This window comes from Lactuca serriola, chromosome 4, assembly GCF_051521515.1.
Source record: "Lactuca serriola cultivar US96UC23 chromosome 4, Lser_US96UC23_V15, whole genome shotgun sequence".
Classification (NCBI taxonomy): Eukaryota; Viridiplantae; Streptophyta; class Magnoliopsida; order Asterales; family Asteraceae; genus Lactuca; species Lactuca serriola.
In genome coordinates, this window is record NC_136411.1 from 205147504 (window position 1) to 205153419 (window position 5916).

Here is a 5916-nt window from a genome sequence, read left to right on the forward strand (position 1 = left end):
AAGTCCTTTACTTGACTCACACATGCATGTGAACAAGTAATTAGTCTTAATTTTCCAAAACTTGAAAATTCTCATTCATCATGCTATACAACTTGCATGATTCCAAGTTCCGGTCCAATTGAAACTTGGGTGATGAGAATCTTTCCTTATTTGGTAAATCTAGACATTACCACAAATGAAAGACTCAATTTCATATTTCCACTCTTGCTCTTAATGGAATTATATAAGCAAAAATTTTTCCTCAAATGCCATTGTAAGGATATTTTAAAATAAATAAAATCAAAAATTTTCCTTTTATTTTAAAACTTTGCGGAAAAACTTATCCTTACAATCCATATGAAAAACTTGTTGTTATCTATTCCTTAAGCAATATCTCATAACTCCTAAGAAGTAGCTCAAGAATCCGATCTTCAAACTATGCGATAGAAATCCATCTACGCCATCAGATTCAGCATATTCTTTCTTTAAGTTTCTTCACTTTTTCTTTGATTCTTAAAACATCACCATGTGACCCAGTCACATCATGTATCAAGAATCTCAGAATAGAAACTTAACAGAGTTAGATAGTGGAATTTACTTGAAGTAGAGTCAAACTTATTGATTTTAACATCCTTAGGTAAATTTGGCAGCTTCGCAACCAATGCCCTTTCTTTGGCAATACAAACATATGGACCCTTTGATAATGGTACACGAGACTATCACAGACTTAGACTTTTCTCTTTACCATTTGGTCAACCGAGTTGACTATGGCCGATCCCTTTCCATTGGGAAGAGAATGTTTTTTCTGTATTTCCAGTGTCACCATTGTCAATGTCCATAAAGTTTCAGGAAGTTGATCTTAACAATAGATAAGATCATTAAGGGTCTTGTCATAGTCTATTTCATAGGTGTCCCAAAGGAACTCACTATGTGACTTAGAAAGTGATTGAACCACCAACTTTCTCAAGACTTTGACACCCAACTCTCCCGGCTTGTCAATATGTGACTACATCTCCAAGATGTGATCACACCTAGACCTTGCCTTGCCATTAGGGCTTGAGTGATCTTAAACTTTTTCAAGAACTTGTGGGTTAGGGAGAATAATTGGAAGAGGAGAGAGAAGTATGATATCCATGGGACATCATCTTCATTTAGGAAAGCTTGTTTCAAGAGATTTGGGAAGATCATAAATGTCTAATCCAGACATGTTATGGGAGATATTCAAGATAGTTGATCTTTGAGTCCTTAATATGACACCCAATATGAAATATTAAGGCTAGGACCCAACAAACTATTTTATAACTTAGAAGAGGTATGCCGTAATCCAAGCTATAAAATATTTGAAGGTAGGTGAATGACGATTCACCAATTTCCACCAAGATAAACGAAATGTATTATTAGGTTTTAATTGGTTTTGAAACTCCTAGATCTTTGAGATTCATTGAACTTTTCAAAGGCATGTTTCAATCTCGAGTGTGCCCTTCAGGTTTTGTGACTGGGATGCCGAGGATCACAAAACAAGGTGTGAAGTAACCATGCAAATCACTTGGTACCCTTAATAAATTACCCCTCAATCGATGTGCCGGTTAACCACACACGCTCCATTGATACTATGATAAATATTAAGTCACCCTTTACCTACCTTGTTAAGTCCAAGTTAGTGTGCCGGTTAACCACACACGCTCCACTAACGACTTAGACAAAGTGTAAAGTGCAATTTCATGGATTAGCACCTTATTCACATTTTTCCTAAGTAACTAAGATTGGGTATTATTAAGAGTTTAGTTACTTAGTATTATCATTAATACTTTTAATGAAGGGAGAATTCTAGTCCTGTCAAACCCGTTCGGCTAACGACCCTCCACCAGTCAAGCAAGCGGTGGGTGAGAGTGGACACCCATTAAGTTGCCATTTTATAGGCAACAACCTTATACCCACCTTATAGACCGGCTTCGTGAATGAGGCGTACTAGCGGTAAGACTGACTTTACTCTTATACATATATATATTATTAACTTATAATACTATAAAGTATAAGGGTTGAATTTTAACTTTTAAAATTCTAAGGGCTAACTTGGAATTAAAGTATTCATACTTGAAAACTTTTCAAATTCCAAAACTTGAGGGCAAGTTTTGAAACTATTCAAAACTAATTAATTTCCATAACTTAAGTGTTTAAAGTAGTTTTAATCCAAAAACTCTTCAAGTTCCATAACTTGAGGACAAGTTATGGAAGACTTTAAACTAATAAAAGAACTAACTTTTTCTTTATTTTATAACTTATGGATTTAATTATGGTTACATATTTTTCTTTAATGAAGTGACTCTTGAACTTCCATAACTTGAGGACAAGTTATGGAGTCATAAAAAGTTATTCAATGACACAAGACTCTTCATTTTGTAACCATTGCCAACTCTTATGAATTTTATGAGTCTTTAATGTGACTCTTCATGTAACTTGAGGACAAGTTACACAAACACATTTTATACTCAACTCTTAGATTAAAATGGATTGAAAACAACTATTTCACTCAACATTTCTATTAATCTAAGCAACTCATAAGAACAAGATAATTCAAATCAAACTTTTTCATGTAATTAGTCTAAACCTTAAACTAATACAAAACATGAATCTATTGACAATTATCTTTGAAAATGGATTAGCATGAACATTACCACATCAAAAACAAGTTTATAAGATCAAAAATAACTTAGGGTAATGTTCCTAGTCCATTTCTAGCCAAAAAACTCGAAAATATGCTGTCTGGGGGTCCAACTCGTCGAGTGCATGAACAAACTCGGCGAGTTGGATCGAATTGATCACTTTTAAGGCATGGACTCGTCGAGTCTCCTGATGGACTCGCCGAGTCTGATGGCCAGACAGCACCAGATTCGTTTTTTCAGCTTCTATTGCAGGTGTAACAAGAAAACAAGCCTAGGCTCTGATACCACTGTTGGGTTTTGAGCATTCTAACACTTCCTAAGTGTACATGCAACCCTAAATACCTTGGATCTATGTTTTCTCTATTATACATGCAAATATGAACATCCAAGGTATTATCCTAATCTAGCATACAAAATAATGAATATAACAAGATAGAATACATACCTCGTTGTTGCTTGTGTTCCTTGAAACCTTGTGAGCCTAGCACCACAAGTGGTGATGCCTCAAATGGTTCACACAACACCAAATACACTTGGAATAACTTGAGAGAAACTAGAACACTTCATGAAATCGGTTAGCCCTCATACACACACATAGTGTTCGTGTTAGTCACGATTTCTTGAGCCATGGGTTTCTTTTATATGGTGGCTATTAGGGTTACACCATGTAACTCATGACTTTACCCATTCCTTATGCTCCATGGTTTTTAACCTCCATGGAGTATCCATGGATCACCCCATGGACTTAGTCCAACATAAGGAATCTTGGATCACAAGCCCACATATATAAGAATGAATGATTTACACAATCAACCCATATATTTAATTAGTCTTCTTTTGATCACTTAATTAATACTAGATTAATTCTTGATCAATACTAATTAAATAATCTCATTATTCTTATTATTAATATACTAGAACTTATAATATATTAATAACCGTAAGTGTCTTATTTCTCTCATTATAGTCTATCCAAGTGCATGATGCCATGCAACCCAAATGGACCATGCCGGGTCGGGTCAAGTCTTACCAATTATAGTTATGGACTTAGACATTAATCCAACACCATGTAGTCTACACATACTAGCCACTTTCTGTTCTTCTTCTGTATGAAAACTACGTTAGCTAGCCATATCGGGAACTTCAATTCCTTGATCCTCCCTGTCTTGAGGAGCTTTTCCACTTCTTCTTGGATGATCTGATTCCTTTCGGGTGCAAACTTCCTTCTCTTTTTATGTATCGGTTTGAACAAAGGATCAATATTATGTTTGTGAGTGATAGTACTCTTGTCTATACCTATCATATCTTCGTGTTTCCATGCGAACGTCTTGCTCCTGGTTCGAAGGAAGTTTAACAGGTCTTGCTCAATTTTCTCAGGTATTGAGGATCCTATTAGGACCTTGGCTGCAGGATCCTCGCTGCTCAGGGACATTTCCTTCACTTCTTGCTCCTTCGTTTCTAGAACGTGTCGTGCTCCTGCCTTAATTGCAATGCTTGTTGGGGTTTCGTCGTAGGCTTCATAGAGATTTTATAACAATCCTTTGACTCTTGTTGATCTCACATGATCTTCATTGTTCCCCCATGGAGTAGGCATCTTTACACTCTGATTATATGTTAATGGAACCGCTTTCATCTCGTGGATCCATGGTGTACCTAATATCACATTATAAGAGAGATCCGTGTGGAAAGTATGGGTAGATGTGGCAGGTAGTATGGGCCCATACTACTGAAAGTAGAGGACCCGTACTCGAAACAAGGAGAATTCCAGAGGTTCTAAGTAGCAGATTGAGAGGAGATAACATGGTTCGGGTACCATGATTCGTAGCAGATTCAGAGGTGATCACATGGTTCGAGTACCATGATTCGTGGTGGTTAGTGCCTTTGGTTTTACCAGTTATCCTGTTGTGATTGATTAGATTGAGATCAAATGTGATAGAGCATGGGGCCAGAGGGCCATGTCGAGCGAGTTTTAATGGAGCATACCTTGAGAGGGAAATTCAGTTAGTTTCCGAGAGATTTTATTGGTAAGATGACAGTTGGAGTCGCAAGACTCAGGGATGAGTAGAGATGATGCTTATTGGAGGATCATGGTCTAAGTTAAGCAATCGACCGCTAGATGGGACGTTACCTTCAGTGACAAGATTTGTGTTGTCCCTGTTGTCCCTGGTCCATCTCAATCATTTCTCTAATGACTTCATCCCTCTCATGCTCAGCTCACACTGCTCGTGCTTCCATTGCAAATAACTGTTGCCGCAGGGCGGCAATCTCAGCTTCTGGGGAGCGATTCTCCCTTGCAGGATTTACTGGTGGGGCGGGATGGTCCTGTTGCGCCTCACTGACAGGTGTTGTGGCAGAGTCCTCGCCGGAGTCTTGTTCTTCCTCCAAGTTGTCTTCAGTCTCATCGAACTCGTAGTTAGTGTCCGTGTACTCGTCAGGACCCATGTCGTGTGCTCCCCCCTAATCTCCTTCAGGATCATCTTCGATCATCCCGTGGGCTACTAGGACCTGATGAAACTGAATGCCTTGGTGTTCTCCTTCCATGTCGACTGAGAGGAGGTATGCGAATAACTATCATTACTCCTATGACGCTTCAATTATTGTATAGATTGAGTTGATGTTCTCTTCTTGGTGATAAAGGGGTATGTTTTTAGATTTTCCTACCATCGCGATTTCCTCGGGACATGTGATAGTTGTACCTCGTAGGAAATGTAGTTGATCAGGCTACATCCACTCCTTGATACAACTATGAACAGTCCCGGCTTAACCGATATGCTAGCATTATCTTGTTTGGTTTGGTATTATGTTTTGTTTCCTAATTCACACAAGCAAAGATGTTTTATCGTTGTGTTTTATTTGTTTTGTTTTGTTTAGAGTTGTTTTGTCCCTTTTTTTTGGTTTATAGTTGCATATCAATGTGTTGTTAGATATGCTAGTTCACTATAAACAGAGCTCTGATACCAACCTGTCACAGCCCCGAACCAGATGGCGGAAACATCCGAGGGCTCGCGTGACTTTAATTGAATATCATCAAAATGAATATACATGAATCATAACATAAACATCACCATGCATCAATATATTACAACTGGAATTGTTCACATCAAGTACATTGTTTTCAAATATTACACATTCATAACACAAATTATTTCAGAATTTTCAAAACAAAACATTCAAACGTACTTGGTATTACCCTTCCGCTTATCTGTTACCTGAGAATACAAGTTATTTTGGAAAAACGTCAACATATGAAATGTTGGTGAGTTCATAAGCAAAG